A 27,935-nucleotide genomic window follows, 5' to 3' on the forward strand; every position below is an offset into this window, starting at 1 on the left:
AGGGGATGAAATTCACACGTAGTCTTAGCAGCCTTGAAACTTTGGGCAGCATGTTGCAGGCTACTAGCTAGCTGCCTTCCTGAGATGCTCAGACAGGGTCAGGCTCGGACAGGCTGAGAAGATGGTGAAGACTGTGGAAGTTGATGTAGTAGCTGTCTTTGTGACATGCTGTGCTGCTAACTTTGTTGCTGTGAATAGGGTACAAATAGTGCTAGACATCCATTTAGGTGTCTTTGGAGATCTTTCCCTTTCTGTGACCCTGATTGGGTTATAACCAGCATCTTATGTAAACATACCACCTCCCAGAGAAAGTATACACGCTCACGTGTGTTTCGAGAATTTTTTTATACCCAAGGTGAGTTAATTGATTGCCTGAGTGTTTTTTATCCTGAGAGTTCAATTTTCATTTTGTTGTCCTGCAGTTCGGAAGTACAGTTCAGTTCAGGTGAGTGGTTTAGCTGACGAGTTCTTTTGGCTGTAGTGCAGTTGAGCCTAGAGTACTTTATTAGCTCTTTGGGTCCTGTTGACTTTAATTATTAAATTGTTTTATTAATAGCATAACTTCTCAAGAGAGTCCATTATTGTAAAAAGGATGGGCCTTTTGAAATTGCTGTTGGGAAATGATACTCAAAATAGAAAGTGGTTTTTATATAGATATGAAGAAAACTCTTTGCGTTTTTCTGTCTTTGAATTTTTCTGGTGGGTTGTGTCAAGGACAGTCGCTCGTCAACTTGAACAAACTTAATTCATCTGGCCATTTCCCTTTGCTCTATGTTAGGGTCCGTATTGCCTTTGTCATGGGCACTATTATGGGGAATAGGAAGGTAATAAGCTAAGTGAAAAGCAGTAGAAGCTGCTTAAGGTTTCTCGGCATGCAGATTGCTAGATTGGGTAAGGCCGTAAAAGTCTTCCATACAACTTAATTTGTTAATTTAATTTTTCCGCCTGGAATTCCCCCAACAAGAGCTACATTTGGATTAACAAGTATATTCTAAAGTCTGTGAGTATGAAGGGGATATGATTAGTGAGCTACTTAGTTTTTACCTTGTTTTCCTTTCCACGTGAGGTTAACTTATGCTCATTGCTCATGCACATTTGATCTTGGAAGGCAGGTAATTTTGAGCAGGAATACTTTGGAGTAGGTAAAAGCTAACATTTCTGATACTGCACACTGTATGCTAGTTTAAAAATAATGTCAGTTCCAATAATTCTATGATTCTTTCTTTCTCAAACAGATGATCAATCTGCAGTTCAGAATCAAATACCTAGCCTAAAGTTCTGTTCTTGTGTTACATAGTGTCTGGAATCAAACCCAGATTTTCTGATTCTGTATCCTAAGTTCCTTTTAATGAATACTGACTGAATGGGGTGCTTACCTCAGCAGAGAGGATAAAAAGCTGGTGTGAAGAGGGTAATATAATTGTTTCTATTTATTGAGTACTTATTGTGTCACAGCCTTTACTGGTTGATATATATTATCTTTTTAAAAAAATTTTTTAAATTTATTTTAAAAGTTTATTTCGAGAGAGTGAGTACATGAGCGGGGCAGGGCAGAGAGAGAGAGAGAGAGAGAAAGAGAGAAAAAGAATCTCCAGCAGGTTCCTCACTGTCAGCATGGAGCCTGATGCGGAGCTCAAACTCACGAACCGTGAGATCATGACCTGAGTGGAAACCATGAGTCGGACGCTTAACCTACTGAACCACCCTGGTACCCTGATTTGTATTATCTTTAATCCTTATAAAAGCTCTCCATGATAGGCAGTATTCTCTTATAGACGAGGAAATTAGGAGTCAGGAAAGTTAAGTGAGTTTTGTTTGATCATACAGTTAGTAATTGGCTGTCAGGGTTTCTGCCTAACTCTGAGAGACTTCATAGGCTGGGTTCTTTCCATATCACACTGTCTCTAGACTTGAGTGAGTCTAGAACTCAGAGACTAATTCAGAAATGTCATGGGATAAATAGACTCTTGTTGGGCAAACTAGGAACCTAACAACTATTTTCCATTGTTCCTTTTGAGCTCCACGTTGCAAATATAAGACAGGTGTGTTAATAATTTGGAGGCTTGATTTCATCACCAAAGGATGGTAGCTTTGACACCTGAAGTGTTGAATTATAGGAATCATAGGCTCGCTTTTCATTGAGCTTAGTGGATCCTTTTCCTTTCTATGCATCCTTGCCTGTTATTTAAATTCTGGTTCAGCTTTGCAATTGTGATAAGAAAATTTGTAGAATAATTAGTAGAAATTAACAAACAAGTCTTGAAAGATTGTGGTTTTTAATGATTTACACACAAACTAGTTTCAGGAGATTGAGATTAGGATTGATTGGAAATGATGGAATTCTTAGAATTTCACTTCGCATTTTGAGTACAGCAGTGGCTAGCAACAATAGAGATACAGGTTGGAAATCTATATGAATTAAACAGGGTTTTAGTAATAATGTACAGTGTGGTGACTGTAGTTGATAATACAGTATTTTGCATTTGAAAGTTGCTGAGAGAATAGCTCTTAAAAATTCTCACCACAAGAAAAAAAATTACAGCTTGTGGTGATGGATGTTGCCTAGATTTATTGTGGTGATCATTTCGCAGTATATACAAATATTGAATGATGTACATGTGAAACTGATGTTAGGACATTTATATTTAAAGTAAAACAGAACAGGGCTTTTCATAATTTTATGCAAGATCCTCAGTTAATTGTTAGATTGATCTATATCATGCCACAACATGTTTATTTATTTATTAAAAAAATTTTTTTACCACATGTTTATTAATGCTGCTATGAAACAGACAGGATCTGACCTTCTGTATTAGGTCTTAAGAAAGTCCAGTCATAAAGATAGAATATTATATCAGTTTTTAATTAATACTCTCAAGAACATGGACTATTTTTTATGGCTGTGTGATATTTAAAGGTTTGTATTAGTGGCGTCTGGGTGGCTTAGTCAGTTGAGTTTCTGACTCGATCTCAGTTCAGGTATTGTTCTTAGAGTCATGAGTTCAATCCCTGTGATGGGCTCTGTGCTGGGTGTGGAGCCTACTTTAAAAAAAAAAAAAAAAAAAAAAAAGGTTTGTATTATAAAACAAGTGTCCTCTCTCCTTTTTCCTTTTGTAACTTTAATGCTAATAAGAACTTTACCTGTGGTGCTTTGATCTAGACCTGTTCTGTTTAGAATCCTGAGTTTTACCATGGTTATGTCTTTTGGACATGGTTTTTTAGAAAATTGTTAAAATAATCCCTTAGGATGAGGGTACTTCTCTAATTCCTCCTGTGTGCTTCTGCTTCCTCTGGTTGGTTCTGATAGCCAAAGAATGCTATTACTCCTTGTAGTAGAAGAAAGGTATTTGGGCATATGGGGGTCTGATCAGGGGTTGTCGTTGTTTAGATAAACCCTATTTATCTTGAGTGAAATTTGTCCTAGGAATTTTGTCCTACGACATTTGTGAGTTAACAGACAGGAAATATATTAGCCAGAAAGGAAGAGCACTAAAATTGGGAGAAGAGGTTGAATCAAACATTAGGAGTTTATGTAGATGTAATTCCATAAAAATTTCATGTTGGTATGAAAAGTAAGGTTAAAATAGTAGTTAAATGCTAATTTAAGGGCATTAAAAAAGTTTGAGGGGTGCAGGGCTGGCTCATTTGGAAGAGCATGTGACTCATGATGTTAGTCTTCATCTCAGAGTTGTGGGTTTGAGCCCTACATTGAGTGTAGAGACTACTAAAAAAAAATAAATTTAAAAAGTTTGAATTTGGGGGGAGCTGTATATTTTTTCTAATGTCTTTGTGTTGATCGTGATCTCCATTGAAATTATGGTTTGATTTTAGAAGAAATAGTAGTCAAACCCCAGAACCAGAAACTTTTTAGTCGTTAATGTTTAGTAAGACACTATACTACAAAATAAGGGATTTTGAAAAAATGACAGCATTGAGAAGATATTTGGAAAATAGCAATTATTGGGTTTTATTTCTATGTATTTATAGTTTATTTATCGGGGTGCTTGCGTGGCTCGGTTGAGTGTCGGACTCTTGATTTCAGCTCAGGTTGTGATCCCAGGGTCATGGGTTTGAGCCCTGAGTAGGGCTCTGCACTGAGCATGGAGCCTGCTTAAGATTCTCTCTCTTTCTCTCTCTCTTTCTCTTTCTGCCCGTCTCTCCTCCCTTGTGTGCATGCTCTCTCGCTCTCTCAAAAGAAATATTTTTTTTAATTAAAATAATTAAAAGCCATTAAAATTTGTTTGTTTATAGTCTCTACACCCAACGTGGGGCTCAAACTCATGACCATGAGATCAAGAGTAGCATGCTCTGTGGACTGAGCCAGGCAAGAGCCCCTGGATTTTATTTTATATTTTATTTATTTTAATTTTATTTTTTAAATTTACATCCAAATTAGTTAGCATATAGTGCAACAATGATTTCAGGAGTAGATTCCTTAATGCCCCTTACCCGTTTAGACCATCCCCCCTCCCCCTCCTGGATTTTATTTTTAAAGGAAATAACTGATCTGATCATGTTAACAGTAAACATTAATTCCTTAGAAAGGAGACTTGAAGTTTTCTAGGGTCATTGCTCTGTGTCAACTGAAATAGATACGTTAACCTTGGATCTACTAATTTTCTTTATATACAAAATGAAATTTTCTTGGAAATGGTTTGTAGTGAACTGATGTTTGTGAAGAAAATCTGAAAGCAAAACAAAACATCCTAAGGAAGATAATGTGTATTTGTTATCAGATAGATTGTAATTTTTTGATATGTATCTATGTTTTAGCAACTTGAGCAAATGTTGGCAGAATTGTGATTTATGTTAAAGAATATTGGTAGGGCTATTTCAAATATAGCTTAAAGTGTAAATAAACTAATTTTAAGTCTTATTTTACTAATAACACAGTAATTAAAAATTCATTATGGAAAATTTCAAACATACTAAAAAAATGGAGAGAATAGTATTATAAATCCTCCTATGTTCATCACCCACCCTTAACAATTACTAACTCATGGCCAGTCTCCTTTCATCTGTGTTCCTCTTAAATTTCCCTACCATTATTTTAAAGCCTATCTTTTGCATATCATTTCATCCATAAATATTTTAGTATATGTACCCCTAGAAGATAAAGGCTTATTATTAAATCCATTGCATAACTTTTATATGTGGAGAACAAAGATAATGTCGGTTATTAAAATTTATTGGTGACAGAAAGGAGTAGAGGGTTTTAAGATAGCTAATTATACATATGTATACGTATATATACGTGTACGTATATATACATATATATATATATAATTAAAAAAATTTTTTTTAATGTTTCTTTCTTTATTTTTGAAGGAGAGAGAGAGACAGACATGAGCTGGGGAGGAGCAGAGAGAGAGGGAGACACAGAATTTGAAGTAGGCTCCAGGCTCTAAGCTGTCAGCACAGAGCCTGATGCGGGGCTCGAACCCACAAACTGTGAGATCATGACCTTAGCCGAAGCCGGACGCTCAACTGACTGAGCCACCCAGGCACCCCAACATAGATATTTTTATAGTTAATATATTTTTAATTTATAGCTAATTTTGTTAGTGATTCCTGCCGTAAGTTAATTAGATACAGCTATATTATTTGCTTCATGATGGATTTTTTTCTTTTTTGAGAATTTAATTGGCTTTATTAAGCAATTCATAAATCAAGGATCATCCCACATAACAAGTAGAGGGGAGCTCCCAAGCAAGAATCTTTTTTTTTTTTTTTTTTTTTTTTTAAATTTTTTTTTTTCAACGTTTTTTATTTATTTTTGGGACAGAGAGAGACAGAGCATGAACGGGGGAGGGACAGAGAGAGAGGGAGACACAGAATCGGAAACAGGCTCCAGGCTCCGAGCCATCAGCCCAGAGCCTGACGCGGGGCTCGAACTCACGGACCGCGAGATCGTGACCTGGCTGAAGTCGGACGCTTAACCGACTGCGCCACCCAGGCGCCCCAAGAATCTTTTTATTGAGGTATAATCCATATAATAGAAAACTAATCATTTTATTTATTTATTAAAAAAAAATTTTTTTAATGTTTATTTTCGAGAGAGAAAGAGAGAGTATGTGGGGGAGGGCAGAGAGAGAGAGGGAGACATTGAATCCAAAGCAGGCTCCAGGCTCTGAGCTGTCAACACAGAGCCAGATGTGGGGCTCAAACACACAAACTGAGATCATGAGCTGAAGTCAGATGCCTAACCGACTGAGCCACCCAGGGGCCCTGAAAACCAATCATTTTAAAGTATACAGTTCAGTAGTGTTTAGTACATACACAGTGTTGTGCATTCATTACCTTGATCTAGTTCCAAAACGTTTTCATCACCCCTCAAAGTAACCCTGTACTCATTAAACAGTTTGTCTCTATCCCTACCCACCTCATACCTGACATCCACCAATTTGCTTTCTGTGTCTTTGAATTTACCTAGTCTATATAGTTCATATAAGTGGAATTATGCAATATACGGCCTTTTGTTTCTGGCTTCATTCACTTATATTAAACATGATGTATATTTAAAATATTAAAAAAACTTTTAAAACATTTTATTAATTTTTAGAGAAAGAGAGAGACACAGAGTACAAGTTGGGGTGGGGCAGAGAGTGAGGGAGACACAGAATCCGAAGGAGGCTCCAGGCTCTGAGCTGTCAGCACAGAGCCTCATGCTGGGCTGCTCAAACCTGTGAACCACAAGATCATGACCTGAGCTGAATTCAGATGCTTAACCAACTGAGCCACCCACGTCCCCCTATTCTTAAAATACTCATTTATTTTGAGAGAGCCTGCATGTGCTCACGGGAGCATGAGTAGGGGAGGAGCAGAGAGAGAAGGAAAGGGAGAATCCCAAGTCGACTCCACATTCAGCAAGGAGCCCAACGTGGGGATCGATCCCACAACCATGAGATCATGACCTGAGTGGAAATCAACAGATGCTTAACTGATTGACCCACCCAGGTGCCCCAAGCATCGTATTTTTGAGGTTCATTCATTTTACAGCATGTATTAGTACTTAATCCCATCCCTTTTTATGGCCAAGTAATATTCTGTATATACCACATTTTGTTTATCCATTCATCTATTGATGGACATTTGAGTTGTTTTTAACTTTTGGCTATTGTGAATGATATTGCTATGAATATTCATGTATGGTACTTGTTTGAGTGCCTCTCTTCAATTTTTGCATGCACACACACACATACTTAGTGGTTCATAATGTTTTTGTTGTGAAATATATAACTATATAAATTTGCACTGTAGTACCATTATATTGTGGTATAATGAGGCAATTCCAGGCATCAACATATACTGAGAATTTCAGTGTAAATTGATAGAAATTAAGGCTGAGAGCCTAATTTTTCACTTCTGTATCATCTTAATTTCCCCCCTGATTACTAAAGTTATATTAAATATGGTAATTGTGCAATTTTAAACTTTTTAGAAACATATGGCTTAGACAGTTACAAGTTGGTGGAGCATATGACTCTTGATCTCAAGGTTGTGAGTTTGAACCCCATGTTGGGTATAGAGATTACTTAAAAATAAAATCTTAAAATCACTTCTGTGCACAGCCTTTAATTTTTTTTAATTTGCTTTATTTTTTAGAGAGTGTGTGTGTGGGGGGAGGTTGGGGCAGAGGGAGAGTGAGAGAGAGAATAGTAAACAGGCTCCACGACCATTGCGGAGTCCAACATGGGGCTTGATTCCACGACCCTGAGATTATGACCAAAACCGAAATCAAGAGTCAGACATCCAACCAACTGAGCCACCCATGCGCCCCTCTGTACAGCCTTTAAAAAAATGTATCTAAAGTTTATTCTGTGTAGTTGGTAAATTTATATTGTTTATTGCCAAGGCAGAAAATATTTCATTTTAAAAAGAAAAATTCTGAAAGTTCTGTGAGATTATGTAATTATTAAATCAAACATCAATTCCTACTGAGCTTAAATGAAGCATAGTATGCAAGATGTGCGTCTGGATAGTCTCAGCTGCTTTTAATTAGAGCAAATTTTTATTTTTTATCTCCTTGAAACTTAAAGGGAACAAAAATACCGTACTAATGAAAGTGTATATTATTATTTTTTAAATGTTTATTTATTTCAGAGAGAGAGAGAGAGAAATGAATGTGCATGCATGCAAGTGGGGCAGAGGCATAGAGAGGAGAGAATCCTAAGCAGAGAACCCTGATGTGGGGCTCAATCTCATGAACTGTGAGATCATTATCTAAGCCGAAATCAAGAGTTGGACGCTCAACCGACTGAGCCACCCAGGCACCCCCAACAAATACTTATTTTTTTTTTTAATTTTTTTTAACATTTATTTATTTTTATTTATTTATTTTTTTTAAACTTTTTTTTTTTTTAACGTTTATTTATTTTTGAGACAGAGAGAGACAGAGCATGAATGGGGGAGGGTCAGAGAGAGGGAGACACAGAATTGAAACAGGCTCCAGGCTCTGAGCTGTCAGCACAGAGCCCGACGCGGGGCTCGAACTCATGGACCGCGAGATCGTGACCTGAGCCAAAGTCGGCGCTCAACTGACTGAGCCACCCAGGCGCCCCAACATTTATTTATTTTTGAGACAGAGAGAGACAGAGCATGAATGGGGGAGGAGCAGAGAGAGAGGGAGACACAGAATCAGAAGCAAGACACAGAATCTGAGCCATCAGCCCAGAGCCCGACGCAGGGCTCGAACTCGCGGACCGTGTGATCGTGACCTGAGCTGAAGTCGGACGCTTAACCAACTGAGCCACCCAGGTGCCCCCCAACGAATACTTACTTTAAAAAGCAATGTGATGGAAAGGGATTATGAGTTCCATTTTAAAATTACGGATACTACTCAAAAGTGGGCCTTGAAAACCCAGCAATCTCCCTATATTTTTCACATCAGTATATTCTTCCACTCACTGTAAATGGTTTTAAATTTTCTCTTCCCTTTTAAAATCTCTTTCCTTTCTCATCTTTTATTCCATAGAGAAAGTAGTCCTCATTATAGAAAACATATCATTTCTTACCACTGTATCTCCAAGCCTACTAGCATCCTTATCCATCCTATTTCCTTCATACTGTAATGAAGGAGAGTTGTCCTGCCTTCTTGCTAAAGTCCATCCTTATCTTTGCTCTGAGTCCCATTCTCTCTTACTTTTTCAGAAAATTTACACTCTTCTATCTTTCCTTCTCTTTACTGAATTTGTGCAGTTGGAATCAAAACATCTTAAGTCTCTCCTGTATGAGAAAATTATACTTTGACTTCATAGATCCATGTAGTAATTGGTCTCATTTTATGTTGCTTAGAGTTTTATTAAACTGTTTTCTACACTTTCCTCCATTCCTCACTTTGCATTCACTCTTTAACATGTTTTGCTTTGTTGTCATCACTGCTCCACTGAAATTATGTTCAGCAACCTACATGCCGCAAAATTCATTGAACACTGGTTATTTCTCATTTTGCTTGTCTTCTCAGCATCATTTTATACAAGTGGCTATTTTTTATTTTGAAAAGCTAATCCTTTGGCTTTCTTTCCTACTTTTGATATTCTTTCCTACTTTTCCTGTTAGTCTCCGGCCCCTTGTTCTCCTTTAAGTATTTACTTAAATTAAATTTTAATATATTTTTTTAAGGTACTGGGTGTTCTTTTTTTTTTTTTTTTAATTTTTTTTTTAACGTTTATTTATTTTTGAGACAGAGAGAGACAGAGCATGAACGGGGGAGGGTCAGAGAGAGGGAGACACAGAATCCGAAACAGGCTCCAGGCTCCGAGCTGTCAGCACAGAGCCCGACGCGGGGCTGGAACTCACGGACCGCGAGATCGTGACCTGAGCCGAAGTCGGCCGCTCAACCGACTGAGCCACCCAGGCGCCCCTGTTCTTTTTTTTTTAATTGGCGTATAGTTGATACACAATGTTAAATTAGCTTCAGGTGTATGATGTAATGATTAGAAAGGAGTCTATACATTATGCTATGCTAAGTACAAGTATAGCTACCATCTGTCACCATATAATGCCATTACAATATCATTGACTATATTCCCTATGCTGTACCTTTTATTCCTGTGACATTCATTCCATAACTGGAAGCCTATAGCTCCTGCTCCTTTTCAACCATTTTGTCCAACTCCCCACCCAACCTTTAAGTATCATAGTGGCTTTGTGTGAGCTCCTTTATATACATACCACTTTAGGCTGTTTTATTTATTCCCATCTGAACGATCTATGTTCCACTGAAGTTTAGATCCGTATATCTAATTGCCTAGTTGATATCTCTGCTTGTTTGAATCCCATGTGCTTCAGACTTAACGTGCTAGAAAATGAATTCATTACCTTTCCCCAATCTACTACTGTCTACTCACTCATTTATTAGAAACGTAGGCATCATTTATTTTATTTTAGTTTAGTTTTATTTTTAGAGAGAGTGGCAGAGGCGGGGAGAGAGAGAATCCTAAGCAGGCTTCATAGAGGGCCCCATCCCATGACTCTGGGATCATGACCTAAGCCAAAACCAAGAGTTGGATGCTCAGCTGCCACCCAGGCTCCCCTAGAACCTAGGCATCATTCTTGACTCCATTATTCCTCTTTGTCCCCTCCTCCCAATTCATCTGTAAGCGGTCCTGTTGATTCTTAAGTATCTCTTAAATTTGCCTATTCCATCTCTACCACCCCAGGGTAAAGCTTAGACAACTGCTGTGGCTTCTAATTGTCTTTATATTATTTTTTCCCCCTTTTTTCTTTTAGACAGCGTAAGCAGAGGAGAGGGGCACAGGGAAAGAGAGGACGTGGAACCTGTCACTCCCTGCTTAAAAATCTTTCACTGATTCCCTATAAGTATACAATCTCACAATAAGACCTAAGAGGCCCCTGTGTAATAGCATAGCTCCCATCTTTCTAGTCTTGCTGCATTCATCCCATTGCCCTCATCTTACCAGTCATATTTGGTTTTCAGGTTTTGAAATTTTATTCTTTTCTGCCTTTGCAAATGTCATTCTCTCTCTGTTTTCTTTTTTCTTAGTTTTCGAGAGAGAAAGAGCACAGGTGAGGGAGAGGCAGAGGGGGAGAGAGAGAGAATCTCAAGCAGGCTCCATGCTCAGCGCAGGGCTCGATCCTACAATCCTTGGATCATGACCTGAGCCAAAATCAAGAGTCGATGCTCAACCAACTGAGCCACAGAGACACCCCTAATGTCATTCTCTTTGACTAGAAAACTAGTTCTTCTCAGTCTGAATACTATCATTTGTCAGGTCTTGTAGTTCAGAAAAAATTACTGTATTTATTCATTCATTCTTCACTTGATGAAAATCCTTTGCATACCTACTATGTGTCAGGTATATTCTTAGGTCCCAGAGATACTATAGTGAGTAAAGCAAGTTATCTACCCTTATGAAGTTTTCATTATAGAGATGAGACAGACAGTAAACACCAAAAAATAAGACTGTTTCAGATAACAAAGAGTGTTGTTTGGAAAATTAAATGGGAAAACAAACAAAGTGATGTAAAAAATTGGCAGAGGACCTGAATAGGTATTTTCCCAAAGAAGGCATAATGATAGATGGCCAGCAGACACATGAAAAGATGCTCAACATTACTAATCATCAGGGAAATGCAAATCAAAACCGCAATGAGATAATCACCTTGTACCCGTCAGAATGGTTTAAATCACAAAACACACACAAAAAAATAACAAATGTTGATGAGGATATGGAGAAGAAGGAACCCTGTGCACTGTTGGTGGGAATGTAAATTGGTACAGCCACTGTGGAAAACAGTTATGGAGGTTCCTCAAAAAATTTAAAATATAAATACCACGTGATCCAATAATTTGACTACTGGGTAGCAAATTTGAAATGATATATGCACTCCTGTGTTTATTTTAGCATTATTTACAACAACCAAGATACAAAAGCAACTTAAGTGTTCATCAATAGACACATGCATAAGGAAGATGTGGTATGTGTGTACAATGGAATATGACTCAGCCATGAAAGAGGGTGAGAATTTGCCATTTGTGGCAACGTGGATGGACCTAGAGGGTGTGATGCTAAGTGAAATAATTTGGACCAAAAAGGACAAATACCATAGGATTTAGCTCATATGTGGAATCTAAAAAACTAAAATGAATGAACAAAAAGTGACATCAGACTTAAAAACACATAGAACAAACTATGGTTGTCAGAGGGAAGAGGGGGTAGGCAAAATGGATGAAGGGGAGTGGGAGATACAGATTTCCAGTTATGGGATTAATAAGTCATGGGAATAAAAGGCACAGCATAGGAAATATAGTCAGTGAAACTGTAATAGCACTGTATGGTGACAGATGGTAGCTATACCTGTGGTGAACATAGCATGATGTATAGACTTGAATCACTGTGTTGTATACTTGAAACTAACACTGTATGTCAACTATATTAAAAAAAAAATTAAATGCAACAAAGCAAATAAACCCAATATTACTCTGACCTGGCTAGAAAAAGAAAAAAAAAAGACAAATGGGGTGACAAGATACAAAAAATTTGAATTGGGAAGAAGGACTTCTTTAAGGAAGTTAGAAGTGGTACTCTGTGAGGGTGATATTGGAGCTGAGACCTGGAGGGTAGATATGGCATCTTCCATGTGAAGATCTGAGGAAAAGGAAAAATCTTTCTAAGGGTAATGTGGCTAGGGGGTAGTTAGGGAGAGGGAAACTGGTAGGAGAAAGGTCAGAGAGATTGTCAGGATATAGGGTGTTGAAAGCCTTGAAAAGAGGTTTGATTTTATTCTAAGTGATGGGTTATCATTAGAGTACTTGATTTACTTTTTTTTTTCATTTTAATGTTTATTAAGTTTTGAGTAAGAGCTCTAGCAGGGAAGGGGCAGAGAGAGAGGGAGACAGAAGATCTGAAGCATCACACAGTCGATGCGGGGCTCTAACTCACAAACCATGAAGTCATGACCTGAGCCAAAGTTGGATGCTTAACCAACCAAGCCACCCAGGCGCCCCTTGATTTACTTTTTAAACGAATCAGACTACTGAGTGTAAAATGTACTGAAGGGAATGCAAGAGCAGAATCAGCCAGCAGGGATGGTATTGTCATAGTCCAGGCAGGAAGTGAGAATTGCTTGTACTTTAGTGGTGGGGTGGGAATTGAGGGGAGAGCTTGGATATATTAAAAAAAAAAAAAAAAGTTTATTTATTTTGAGAGAGCGAGAGAGAGCGTGTGCAAGCAGGGAAGGGGCAGAGAGAGAGTGAGAGAGAGAAAATCCCAAGCAGGAGCTTGATGCGGGCTGAGACTCACGAACCGTTGAGATCATGACCTGAGCTGAAATCAAGAGTCAGAAGCTTAACCGACTGAGCCATCCTGGCGCCCCAAACAGCTTGGATATTTTTAAGGCAGAGCCGAACAGGACTTACTGGTGGATTGGATGTGGGGTGTGAGGGAAAGAGAGGAATCTGGGGTGCCTGGGTGGCTCAGTCGGTTACGTGTCCAACTTTGGCTCAGGTCATGATCTTACGGTTCGTGGGTTGGAGTCCCGCGTTGGGCTCTGTGCTGAACGCTTGCTCAGAGCCTGGAGGCTGCTTCGGATTCTGTGTCTCCCTCTCTCTGACCCTCCCCTGTTCATGCTCTGTCTCTCTCTGTCTCAAAAATAAATGTAATAAAAAAATTAAAAAAAAAAAGGAATCTAAGGATGACTCCTAGTTTAAATTTTTTTTCTAAGTATGCCAGTAGAAGATCATAGTACACGTGTGGGAGTATATCAAGAGTACTGGTTGTTAAGTATGAGACACTAATTAGACAACCAAATAGGCCAGATGGTCATTCTGGAGCTTAGGAAAGAGTCAGAGTTTGGAGATCAACGTTTAGGAGTCATCACAGAAGAGATTAGCATGATCACAGAAATACAATGTGAGGGACATACGTGATTTAAAAATTTTCTAATAGCCACACTAGAAAAACTATGAAGAAACAGTTTGAAATTGGTTTTGATAACCCAGTGCATCCAAAATATAATTATTATAATAAACAACCAGCATAGTTAATTAAAGGGATATTTTACCTTTTTTTTTTTTTTGTACTAAGTCTTTGGAATCTGACATATTTTATACTTAACAGCATGTCTTGGTTGGGACATGGGTAGTGAAAAATGCGCAAATTAATGGGTATGAAATCCTCTGGTGTGAAAGGAGGTTGAAATTGAGATCCTAGAGTAAGTAAACTGTAGAGATGTGTGTTTAGAATGTGGGATTTTTGAAATTGGTGTAATTACTAGTGATGACCATGGGAGTTTTTGACTGTGATGAAGAAAAAATGGAAGAAAAAATTGTTTCGGTTCAGGAGGTCAAGTGAGAGGCAAGGGTTTTTGGTGGATTATCTGAGTGTTATGTTGACATCACTAAGAATAAGAATAGGAATAGTGATGAATTAGTGAGCTAGGTGTTAAGAGTCCCTCCAGTGATGTGGATGTTGGTAGATGACAGTTATAAGGAGATTACTTCCTTAGAGACCTCTTCCCTGTCCCTCCAGGTCATTTTATACCCTGTTAGATGCTCCCATAGAATCCTATGTATTTCCTCTGTAACACTCATTACACCTGTTTGACACTTGATGCCAGTCTCCGAGACGGCAGGACTAGGTTTGTCTTGTTTATTTCTGTATTTCTAGAGCCTGCTCAATACCTGGCACATAAGTTCTTAGAAGTTTACATAAAGTGTAAAAGAGTCATTCCATCCTGAATTAGTTGTATCGTCACCAGCCTTTAACTCTCTTTTATCTTCTGTAAAAGGACCAGTTTGAAGTATGCAGTGTCCAGAGTGACAACTCTTAATTTTTACTTAAAAATTTTTTAAAGTTTTTATTTTAATTCTAGTTAATATACAGTGTTAAAGTAGTTTTAGGTGTACAATATAGTGATTCAGTAATTCCATGCATCACCTGGTGCCCATCATAAGTACACTCCTTAATCCCCAGATTGACAATTTTAATGGTTTTTAGTAAAATTTGTTCCTCTGTGTGTGTTTTCTAGCCCTACAGTTCCGGTGCTTTTCATTAGTTTTTCTGAGTTCTTCAGTTTTCTCCAAAAAAAAAAAAAAACCAAAAAACCAAAAAACAAACAAACAAAAGATCTCTGATTTACTTACACCTGTTCCTTCCATTTCCTTGTTAGCAGATGTTTAAATGTTTACTTTGTTGTAATTAAGCTGTCAAGAAACCTTAATACATAGGTTTTTCAGGAAATGATTCAATTCCAGTTGTTATGAACTATGATTCCCCTTAAACATTCTTAAAACCTTTTTGTTAAAATTAGTTTTTCCAAGTCTTATTGAGAGAGGAAATGTAGGTGAGGATATGTTAGAATCTTTATCTCTTGAGCAGTTTTCTGCTGATCCATAGTAGTGAAACGTATGGTCTCAGGACTCCTTTAACTCTTCAAGTATTGAAGACCTCAGAGAACTTTTTTTTTTTTTTTTTTTTTGGTGGGTTATATCTTTCAATATTTACTGCATTAATAATTAGATAAAGTTTAAAGCATGTTATTAATTCTGTAAACATAACATGTAATGGATTTGTTGCTGCTAATGTAAATGGTATATTTTTTGAAAAATGATAGTCTTCCAAAACAAAACAAAAAAACTTAATGGGAAGAATGGCACTGTTTTTACATTGTTGCAAATCTGTTTAGTGACTGGCTAATAGCTAAATTTTCATCTATTTCTGCATTCAACCTGTTATTTTATTTTGGTTGAAGTGTATGAGAAAATCTATCTTCATGCACTTGTGTAGTTGGAAGGAGGAGTTGGATTTGGGAGGAGTATTTTGATTATATAATTGTGGATAATTTTTCTTTGTACTTCATGAAAACTCGTTGCATAATAGTTTCTTAAAGGTTGGTTGCAGTGTGGACTCTGAAACCATTATCAGTGAACATTTTATACTCCATTACATTAGAAATTGTTGCATAGGTCATTTGGAAAAGTAGTGAAAAGCTTTCAGGCTCAGGTTGATGGATACAGATTTTCAACAATTATAATTTTTGCTTGAGAGCTTGAATTTTGCATTGGCAACAGATATTAACAATTATTTTCCTTGAAGTGATAGGCTCATCTTAATCATAGTCTGTCAGTTGTTTTTTGAAGTAGCAGTGAGCTTGTTTTTAAAGTCGTTTTTTGAAGTTCCACTGAAAAGTGGCTTTTTTCAGCTTGAAGATAAATTCCATGAGTACTTTTTCCTAAAGGTAACCATCATACTTAGAATGCAGTAGAAGTATTTTTTGTTTACTTCCATTTTGTCACATAAAAGTCATCTTAAGGATCAAGATTTAATAAAATTAGTGTTTTTTCCTATTTTTCAAGAACATTTTTAAATGAAGCCCCCCCCCCCCCTTAGCAGTATAGACCACAACAGCTGTTAGTAGAGTTGGTGAAACTGACGTGATTCATGCTAGGAGGCTCGTGGTTTCTCACCTTTGCTTTTTCACCATCATTGCAAATGTAAACACAGAAAAGAAGGCAAATAGCGTTAGTATCGTGAAAATAGTTTTGACATTGTGAACCTCCTGAAAGAGTTTTAGGTACTTTCAGAGGTCTGCAGACCACATTTCGAGAAACTTGGTATAGATGATTGGTTTAGTATAATAGACTTAATGTCTTCCTTCTGTGGTAATAATGGACATCTGAATTTTAGGTATGACTGTATAGCACTACATATATATTGGGCATCTCTGACTAAAGTAGCTTGGGTAATACCTCATAAAAAACTTAAAGTTCCTTATGTAGGAATTCTCTTAACATATACTATGTTAATTATTTGGATAGTTTTTATATTCTGGGTCTTATTTGTCTGTTTATTTTACCTCTCAGTGGCATTAATTTTGAAATACTTAAAAAAGTTTCATATATCTGTTTTCTCCAAATTTCAACAATGCTAAAAATTTTGGAATATGTATGTAATAGGAACTTGTTCAAATTATATGATTTTTATGAAAGAGTATGAAATACTAATTTTAAAATGATAAAAAGATGCTCCCACCCAGCCTAGTGTATCAAAGAAATAATGTTAGAGTTGAGATCTAAAGAGTGAATGTATGTTAGCCAAAAAGTTTTGAGAGAAGGAAAAACAATGTGCTTACCAGAGGGAACAGAAATATATATATATATATATATATATACACACACACATACATTTATATTTTTATATATGTGCCAAAAGGTGAGTGAGCACAGAGTGATTTTGAACGATACAGACCTGTGTTTGCTTTAGAGTATAGTGAGCAAAGAGTTGGTCTTTTTTATTTTTATTTTATTTTTTTAAACATTTTTTAATGTTTATTTATTATTGAGAGACAGAGAGAGACAGAGCACTAGAGGGGGAGGGGCAGAGAGAGAGGGAGACACAGAATCTGAAGCAGGCTCCAGGCTCTGAGCTGTCAGCACAGAGCCTGACACGGGGCTCGAACTCACAAACTGTGAGATCATGACCTGAGCTGAAGTCGGACGCTTAACCGACTGAGCCACCCAGGTGCCCCGAGTTGGTCTTTTTTATGAGGCTGATGAGAAGGTATTGAAAGTTTTAAGCAATGGGATGATGTTATCATTTTTACTTTTAAAAACGATTACTCATGTTAAGAGTGGAGAACAGATTGGAAGGAGGCTTGTGTATGGATTGGAAGGAGCCCAAGAAGAGACTGGGGGGAGGCTAGTTTAGAGTTGATGGTATTAAGTGGTAGTGAATTAATCTAAAATCTCTAGTGCCTAGAATCAGTGTGGTAGGCTTGACTACTTATTTTTCTTTTCTAGAAAAAGGAGTGTTTGAGGCTATAGGGATGTGCTAGAAGTAGTTCAACAAATAGTTATTTGATATTCAACAGATACTTACTGTCTTTATGAAAGGCTATGGTAAGTACTGTGATGTCATGTTGTGATGTCTATTATATGTGATATAGTTATGTAAAAATCATTGAGTAATAGAAGATTAAATAGATTAAATAGAAGCCTTAAATTTAGAGAGGATAAAATTGATCTTTAGTACTTAAATTTAAATGAGGAAATATTCTGTATGGAAGAAAATAATTGTTATTTTGGAAGAGTTTTCAATTTTAATTTTGGCAATCAATCAGAATTTTGCTTGTGGTTAGAAAAAATGTCAAGCAGTGTTTTTCTTTTTTAAGTATTGAATACGTTCTTATAAAAGATGCAAATAATACTGTTGTATTAAAGGCAAAACCTATAAATCCCCTTTCTTATTCTACCCATGTTCCTACTCATTCCTTCTCCAAACTGTTGTCAAGTTTGTTTTGTATCCTTCCAAAGGATGAGGTAGTTGAGGAAGATTCATCTGGCATTGGTGCAGGATGGGTTAGTGAAGAGACAGACTGGATGCCACAAGACTAGTTAGAGGACTTGTATTTGTCTAGATGCAAAGAATACTTCTTGAATTGAGATAGCTGCAGTTGAGATTGAAAAGGAAGAAATAAATGCAAGCATCAGGAAGCCTTGATTAAGGAGAGATATGGGTAGATAGGGAAAGGGAGAACTCAAAGATGACTTATTTTTACCTGTAGCCATTCTCCTCCAGTATAAAGCGAATACGCCTACAGAAGGTAATTTGCAGTCATAGAAGTGAATCTATAGACCTTCTCTTTTCAACCGTTAGTACACAGTTGGTTCAGACACTTCCCAAGTTTTACTCCTCCACAGCTAAATTGATTGACAGAGCAGTGGGTTGGAGAATAGGAATAAGGCTTGACTGTTAGCTGTCTGTGTGGGCAGAAGCTAGGAGAGGGAGGAAAGGGAGGAAAGAGAGGAAAGGGACTCCAAGGTCTCTGGCTGTATAGAATGATAGCAGGAGGTTGTGGTGCAGATTTTTCCTTCTGATGTTAATTTTGATGTTCTGTCATAGTCTTCTGTATTATAGATGTTGACATTTTTAGACACTTAGAATCTTTTTATAAGCACTTTCAAAACATGTGTGGACTTACATGTTGATTGAGAATTGTCCCTTTAAAAAAGAAAATTTTGAGAGAGACTTCTGAGGAACAGTGCAGTGTTTAGGGGTTTTAGGGAAGACTTCTCATAAAGACTAAGTTTAACTGAGTCATGAGTTTAAAGAGTTAAGGGGCAGGGGAGGTTGGGAGGCAAGGGAGGTGTAGGTAGTAGGAACAGCGTGTGTACAAGGCATGTTTGAGAGAGCTACAAGTAGTTTGCAAAATTTTGATGGTGTCTGATGTGTTGGGGAGGGTAGTTGAGGAGATGAGATCTCAGTCAAAAAACAGCCAGACCACTGTCATTAAACTGTAGATAACCAGTTCAGTGTTTCCCACATTTGAAAACAGAGAAACTATGTTTTAAATTTAATACTGATAAGATGAAATTGTGCTTTTGCTATGTCCTGATATGTGTTCTGTTCCTTTGTGTAGACACCTTTGACATAGTCAACAGAAACCAATGAATAAGTAAGTAAATGCAGGAAAATTGATTGATAGGTCTAAATAAATCATTTTTGTATGAACTGCTTGCATTAGTGGATTTATTATGTTAGTGTTTATTAATATCTTGTGGAATATAGAGCCAGTTATCTCCAGTTCAGTTGTGCTTTTCTTCCACTCATCCTTGTTCCTCCCTCCCCCCTGCCCCCAACCACCCAAAGCAAACACACCAAAAAAGAAAAGGAAGAAAGGCAGCATGGTGCTATCTGTACCATGGTGAAAATCCTGGTACTCTCTGGGTTTTTGTTTTGTTTTGCTTGGTTTTATTTTTATTTTTATTTTTTAATGCTTATTTATTTTTGAGAGAGAGACAGAGTGTGAATGGGGGAGGGGCAGAGAGAGGGAGATAGAGAATCTGAAACAGGCTCCAGGCTCTGAGCTGTCAGCACAGAGCCCAATGCAGGGCTTGAACTTGGCACTGGCAAGATCATGACCTGAGCTGAAGTTGGTTGCTTAACTGACTGAGCCACCCAGGTGGCCCTGCTTTGATTTTTAAAAAATGTTTATTTATTTTGAGAGAGAGCATGCAAGCAGGGGAGGGAAAGAGAGAGAGGGAGAGGGAGAGAGAGAGAGAGAAAATCCCAGGCAGGCTCTGTGCTGCCAGCGCAGAGCCTTTCATGGGCCTCAATCCCACGAAGTGAGATCACAACCTTAGCTGAAATCGAGTGGCACCCTCAACCAGCTGAGCCATCCAGGTGCCCCTGTTTTGCTTTGATTTTTTTTTTTTTAATTTTTTTAACGTTTATTTATTTTTGAGACAGAGAGAGACAGAGCATGAACGGGGGAGGGTCAGAGAGAGGGAGACACAGAATCTGAAACAGGCTCCAGGCTCTGAGCTGTCAGCACAGAGCCCGATGTGGGGCTGGAACTCACGGACCGCGAGATCGTGACCTGAGCCGAAGTCGGCCGCTTAACCGACTGAGCCACCCAGGCGCCCCTGTTTTGCTTTGATTTTGAGTGAAGAGGTGAGATGACTTAAGGTGAGAGGAGGAGTAAATATTTACATCACTGAGAAGAATTGCAATAAAACATTACTTTTACAGTTAGAAGTCCTAGAAAAAATTTGCTTCCACCAAGATGTTTTGACTTCATGAACAGTATAAATCGTATAATGATCTTGTTTTTTTAATCTTTGTGGCTTCATGGTGATCAAAGCCAAACTATGGTTCCAATTTATTAATTAGTACTGTGTGGTCTCTGTGATCTGTGTATTAATGTCCTTCCTTTATATTAGTGGATATCCTGACTTTTTTCTGTGTATTTTGCTGTTTTATACACATTTTTTGTATTGATACAATAATAGCTAATGACTTTTCCCCAGACCAATGAAATTATAATCTTTTTTTTTTTTTTAGTTTAAATGCATTTTATTTTTAAACAACCTACATGAATGTTTTCTTAAAAAAATATGAAATGCTTCACGAATTTGTGTGTCATCCTTGTTCAGGGCCATGCTAATCTCTGTATCGTTCTGATTTTAGTATATATGCTGCCGAAGCAAGCATGAAATTATAATCTTTTAAGGGGGGAAATGAGGATGATCAAGTTCAGGCCTCAGGATTAAAAAAAAACTCATCAGGAGGTGTTGCTATCCTCCTGGGGTTGAGAATCACTCATTCTAGAGCAGGATGTTTTCAGCAAAGGGCAGGATAGTAATTATTTTAGGCATTGCAGGCTGTATTATCTGTCATAACTATTCAACTTTGCCTTTGTAGTAAGAAAGCCATAGATATGTAAATTAATAGATATGACTGTGTTCTAATAAAACTTTGCAAAAACAGGAGCAGGTATCTATTTATTAAAAAATTTTTTTTTAAATTTATTTATTTTGAGAGTGAGAGTGAGCAGGGGAGGGACAGAAAGGGAGAGAGAGAATCCCAAGTAGGCTCCACACTGTCAGCACGTAGCCTGACGTGGAGCTCAAACTCACAAACTATGAGATCATGACCTGAGCCGAAACCAAAAGTTGGACACTTAATTGACTGAGCCACCCAGGCGCCCCCAGGAGCAAGTATTTAGCCTGAGGGTCATAGTTTATAGAGGTCTCTTCTACAGCCTGAACTTTAGTTGCTGTGCTATACTGCTGATGGACCAAAACTGTTTGAAGTAACATACTGACAGAAATGGATTTCTTTATTTCTTTTTTAAATAGACTTCTTTAGAGTAGTTTTAAGTTCACAGCAAAACTGAGTGGAAGGTACAGAGATTTCCCATATGCTTTCTACCCCTACACATGCATAACCTCCCGCATTATCAACATCCCTCACCAGGATGGTTTGTTTGTTACAGTTGATGAAACTGCATTGATTCATCATTATCACCCAGAGTCTGTAATTTACTAGTTTCCATAGTTTAGGGTTAACTCTTGGTGTTGTACTTTCTCTAGGTTTTGACAAATAACATGATGACAGCTGTCCACCATTATAGCATCATACACAGTAGTTCCATTGCCTTAAAAATCCTCTGTGCTTCACCTATTCATGCTCTATTCTAACCCCAGGCAGTCAGTGATCCTTTTTACTGTCACCATAGGTCTGCTTTTTCAAGAAGATCATATAGTGGTTAGAATCATACGGTATATAGCCTCTTCAGATTGGCTTCTTTCACACAATAATATGCGTTTAAAGTGTCTCCATGTCCTTTCCTATCTTGATAGCTCATTTGTTTTTAGCTCTGAATAATATTGCGTTGTTTGAATGTACTGCTTTACTTATCCATTCACCCACTGAAGGACATCTTGGTTGCTTCCAAGTTTTGGAAGTTATGAGTAAAAGTTGCTATAAACATTTTTGTGCAGGTTTTTATGTGTACATAAGTTTTCAGTTCGAAAGTGGCTGTACCATTTTGCATTCCCACCATTGATGAATGAAATTTCAAGTTGCTCCATATCTTTATCAGCATTCGATGTTGTCAGTGTTCTGGATTTTGGCCATTCTAATATTTAGTCATAGCTTGTTTTAATTTGCATTCCCCGTGAGATGTGATGTGGAACATATTTTCATAGGCTTATTTTCTGTGTGTCTTCTTTGATGATGGTGGTAAGGTCTTTAGCCCATTTTTAATTGGATTGTTTGTTTTCTTATTGTTGAATTTTAAGAGTTCTTTGTACTCTGTGGATAATAATTGTTATCAAGTATGTTTTGCAAGTATTTTCTTCCATTCTGTGTCTTGTCTTGACAGTGTCTTGTGGGCAGAAATATTTAATTTAATTTTTAAGAAATTTTTAATTTTAATGAAGTCTAGCTTGTTAATTCTTTTAGAGATTATGTCTTTAATGTTGTATCTAAAAAGTCATTGCTATTGGACACCTGGGTGGCTCAGTCAGTTAAGCATCTGACTCTTGGTTTCAGCTCAGGTCATGATCTCATGGTTTGTGAGATCAGGCCCTGCTTGGGGCTTTGCACTCACAGCACAGCACGGAGCCTGCTTGGGATTTGTTCTTTGCCTCTCTCCCACTCCCCTCTCTTTTCTCAAAATAAATAAGTAAAACTTGAAAAAAAAAAAAGTCATTTCCAAACCCAGGGTCATTTAGATTTTCTTCTCTGTTATCTTCTAGGAATTTTTACAGTTTTGGATTTTACATTTAAGTAGGACTGTGATACATTTATTTTTAAGTTTATTAATTTTTGAGAGAGAGCACATGAGTGGGAGAGGGGTGGGGGGAGTTACAGAGAATCCAAAGTGGGCTCACGCTGTTAGCACAGAGTCCTGCGTGGGGCTTGAACCCACAAACTGTGAGATTGTGACCCAAGCTGAAGTCGGAGGCTTAACCTGCTGAACCACTCAGGCGATCCAGGAGTGTGATAAATTGTTGTGAAGGGTATCAGGTCTTTGTTTAGATTCATTTTTTTGTGCATGGATGTCCATCTGTTCAAGTACCATTTTTTGAAGATTTTCTTACTTCGTTGTATTGTCTTTGCTCCCTTATCAAAGATCAATTGACTAATTATATGGGCCTATTTATGGACTCTGTTTTGTTCTTTTGATCTGTATTTTTGTTCTGCCAGTGTCATACTGTTTTGACTACTGTAGCTTTATAGTAAGTCTTGAAGTTGGATAGCGTCAGTTCTTCAATTTTGTTCTCAAAATTATGTGTTGACTATTCTGAGTCTTTTGTGTCTCCATCTAAAATTTATTAAAAATTTTCCAGGTTCATTGAGATATAATTGACATGCAACATTGTGTAAATTTGAGGTGTACAACATGGGGAGTTGATACAAGTATACATTACAAAGTGATTACCGTAATAGGGTTAGTTAACACCTCCATCATCTCACATATTTACTACTTTGTTTTGTGGTAAGAGCCTTTATGATCTACTCTCAGCAACTTTTCAGGTATATGGTACAGTATTGTTAAATCACTGTTGTTACCATGCTGTACCTTAGATTCCCAGGACTTACTCATCTCATAACTGGAAGTTTGTACCCTTCATCAGCATCTCCCCATTTCTCCCATCACCACCCTTGGCAACTGCCATAAACTCTCTGTTTCTTTGAGTTTGGCTTTTTTTGATTCTACTTTGTCACAAATGGCAGGATTTCCTATTTTTCATGGCTGAAAATATTTCTCTGGGTGTTTGTGTATGTGCTACATCTTTATTCATCTGTAGATGGACACTTTAGTTTGTTTCTATACCTTGGCTATTAGGAATAATACTGCAGTGAATATAGGAGTGCAAGTATCTCTTCAAGATCCTGGTTTCATTTCCTTTGGAAATGTATCTAAAAATGGGATTTCTGGATCATATAGTAGTTCTGTTTTTATTTTTTTCAGGAAACTCCTTACTGTCTTCCATGTGACTGCACCAGTTTACATCCCACCCACTAAGCCCAAGGTTTCCCTTTCCTCCACATCCTCACCAACACTTGTTATGTCTTTTCTTTTTGATGATAGCCATCCTGACAGATGTGAAGTGATATCTCATTATAGTTTTGATTTGCATTTTTATTTCTTAAGGTATTCCCTGCCTTTTTTGTTCTTTTTTTTTTTTTTTTAAAGAAAATTTTGTTTTAAGCAAGCTCTATGCCTGGTGTGGGACTTGAACTCATGACCAATAAAATGTCACAAACAGACTCTGAGATCAAGTCTCATGCTCTTCTGACTGAGGTAGCCAGGCACCCCTGACTTGCATTTTTCTGGTGATTAGTGATGTTGAGCATCTTTTCATGTACCTGTTGGCCATTTGTATGTCTTCTTTGGGAAGCTCTTCAGGTCCTCTCTGTTATTTATTCATTTATTTGCTTGCATGCTTGCTTGCTGTTGAGTTGTAGGAGTTCCATATATATATATATATATATATATGTATTAAAATTTTTTTTTAATGTTTGTTTATTTTTGAGAGAGAGAGAGAGAGAGAGAGAGAGAGAGCGCGCGCGAACATAAGCAGGGGAGTGGTAAAACAGACGGAGAGACAGAATCTGAAGCAGGCTCCAGGCTCTGAGCTATCAGCACGGAGCCTGGTGAGGGTGGGGAGGAGGCTTGAAATCATGACCTGAGCTGAGGCCTGACGCTTAACCACCTGAGCCACCCAGGTGCCCCACAGGGCCGACTCTTGATTTTAGCTCAGTTCATGATCTCATGGTTTGTGAGTTCAACCCCCACATTTGGCTGTGTGCTGACAGTGCAGAGCCTGCTTGAAATTCTCTCTCCTGCCTCTCACTGCTCCTTTCCTACCTGCATGTGCTCTCTCTTTCAAAATAAATAAGTAAATTAAAAAAAAAAGATTAAAAAAAAGATTATCTCCTTCAGCCCCTCTCCTCTGCTCACACATGCTCTCTCTCAAAATTTAAAAAAAAAAAAAAAAGTTTTCTGCCTTCCTAATTTAGGACATCTCTTCTTGTAGAACTACAGTAGTCACAAATTGTTTCTTTTTATGCTATCCTAGAGTTACATTGGCTTTTTCTCTGTTCTCCAGTGACTGGATTCCTGTTTTCTACTTCACAGATTCTTTCTTCTGATTGATCCATGTTTCTGTTGATTGTTTCCACTGCATTTTCTATTTTATTCATTGTATTCTTTAGCTTTGGAATTTCTGTTTCTTTGTTTTGATTTGTCTCCGCTAAACTTCTCATTTTGTTTGTATATTTTTGCTGATTTTGTTAAATTATCTTTGTTGTAGCTCATTGAACTTCCTGGAACAGCTATTTTGAATTCTTTTCTTTTTTTTTTTTTAAAGTTTATTTCTTTACCTTGAGAGAGAAAGAGAGTGAGCATGAGTTGGGGGTGGTGCATTGAGGAAGGGAGAGAGAGAGAATCCCAAGCAGGCTCCTCACTATCAGTACAGAGCCCATCATGGGGCTCGAACCCACGAACTGCAAGATCATGATCTGAGCTGAAGAGTCGGAAGCTTAACTGACTGAGTCACCCAGGTGCCCCTATTTTGAATTCTTTATCTGGTAAATCATAGAACTTAATATCTTGGGGGTTGTTTACTGGAAAATTATTGTGAGCCTTTGATGGTATCTTTTCCTTGAATTTTCATGTTCCTTGAATTCTTGTGTTGTCTTCACATTTCAAATAGCAGTCACCCCCTCTTGTTTTTACTGATTGACTTCAGGACAGAACTGTCTTCTGTCAGCTCTGCTAGGAATTCTGAGACCTTTACCAATCTGCTGTGGCTATGCCTGCTCTAAATTTGCCTCTCTTTGTGGCAGAATTCTTAAGCTTCTGTGTTCGTTTTTGATTCTACAAAGTGCCATGCTAGGTACTGAAGGCCTACTTGGCTTTCCCATAGGTGGTGCTTACATGCTCATGTTAATGATGTATTGCAGGCCTGGTGATTTGGGCTGACTTTCTGTGTGTGCTCACCAGCCTTCTGGAAAAGCTCACTTTCACCATTGTCAGGTATGCTGACAGAGAGCCAGTTATGAGGTGGGGGTGTGTGTGGGTCAGGCATGTGGGGCACCAGTGATGCCTGTGGGCTAGTTTGGCAGTGTGTCCCCAGCAGCTCAAGGTTGGGCCTTCTGTTCTGATATCTGGCTGCTGGTCTGCTAGCTGCCCACTACCCCCCTAGTTATGCAGCTCATGGCTTAGTTTTCTGGGTGGGGCAAGAAAGAAATGGGCTTCTTTGGCAGTGTCACACATCTGGGGAAGTCAGGTACTCGCTTATACACTCTCAAGTTGACTTTAGAGGAGAAATCATTGCCTGAGAAGGGCTCTCTTGGCACTGAGCTGTGCTGGAACTGTCTTGGAGGAAGGGTAACATGGGTAAAGTCAAACTGTTCCTCTTCTCTCAGATTTTTTTTTTTTTTTTTTTTTTTCCCCCAGTGGTGTACAGGATCTTTTCTAATGGACTCTTGGACTTCCACAAAGGTTCTCTCATCTGTGAGCGATTGTCTAAATTCGTGCTCTTCAAGGGCTCATAGACTGCAGTTCTGAGAAGCTGGAGCTGGCATCGGCCACTTTAGGGTCCACATCCAGGACCATTTGTCTGTATGTCTGTTACCTGATGCCTGGGTGGGTGAGGGTCCTTCCAGGTCTCTTGGCATATGGCGCTAGTGTCTGAACCAGAGCCAGATGGGGCTGTAACTAAGTCACTCCTCTGTTAAGGAGCTGCTTCTGAGTCTGTAGCCAAGACATTCAAGTCAGCTGCCTGGGTGCTGGCCTGTCTTCTTAGAACAGCTCTCCTCACTCTTGGACTGCACTAGGGTTTTACAGTCTCTTCTCTGGATCTCATAGCTCCCACAAAGGCACTTTTGTTTGTAGATGGATGCTAGATTGTTGTGACTGAAGGTGGATATGTTGGGGAATATCTTTTTTGGCTGTCTTGCTGATATCACCTTTCCATGTAAACTTTAGAATCTGTCAGTAGTCACAAAATAACTTGCTAAGATTTTCATTGGTATTGCATTGAATAGGTCAAGTTGGGAATAAATGACATCTTGGCAATACTGAGTCTCCTTCTTCGTGATCATGAAATATCTCCATTTTTTAGTTCTTTGATTTTTTACATCAGAGTTTTATAGTTTTCTCCATATTAGATCTTGAACATATTTTGTTACGTAGCTTTCCTTTTAATGCTATTGTATCCTCTTAATTGGCATTTAGAGTTCTAATTGGTTAAATTATTTGGTTTGGATTCAGCATGTGGTAATTTATTAATAAAGTATTTCTTCCTCTTTTGTCTTTTTCTATTTTATAATGGCCTTTTTCTATTTTATAATGTTGAATAGAACATCCCTCTGTTCATATCTCAGATTTTTTGGAATAGCTACACGAATGATTCTACATCTGTTTTTTTTTTTGGCATGGCTGTAACTTAGAAAATTTAGTTGATTTCAGTAAAGATTTATTAATTGATTCTTATACTTGTATAGATCTCATACTTTTATATTACAGATTAAGAAATCCCAGTAAATATAGGTTGTTAGATAGTGTCATACTGGTCCTGATTTTTCGTTTGGAAAATGTGGTTAATGAATCACTAGGATGGAGACGGCCAAGACTGATTCTGTGAGACTATTGTAAGCTGGTATAAGTGAGCA

General features: G+C 37.9%; 1 protein-coding gene and 1 non-coding gene across 16 annotated transcripts in view; one reads left to right on the forward strand and one right to left on the reverse strand.

Moving 5' to 3' along the window:
* The window catches only part of ABI1 (abl interactor 1), a 128,262-nt gene that overhangs the window by 2,488 nt on the left and 97,839 nt on the right, over positions 1 to 27,935 (forward strand). The gene's annotated exons all lie outside the window — the stretch shown is intronic.
* On the reverse strand, positions 20,852 to 20,954 carry LOC128775141 (U6 spliceosomal RNA). Its single transcript, XR_008419792.1, has one exon. It is a non-coding gene; the product is annotated as a U6 spliceosomal RNA (small nuclear RNA).

This window comes from Panthera pardus, unplaced genomic scaffold, assembly GCF_024362965.1.
Source record: "Panthera pardus isolate Hobbes unplaced genomic scaffold, ASM2436296v1 HiC_scaffold_6, whole genome shotgun sequence".
Lineage (NCBI taxonomy): Eukaryota > Metazoa > Chordata > Mammalia > Carnivora > Felidae > Panthera > Panthera pardus.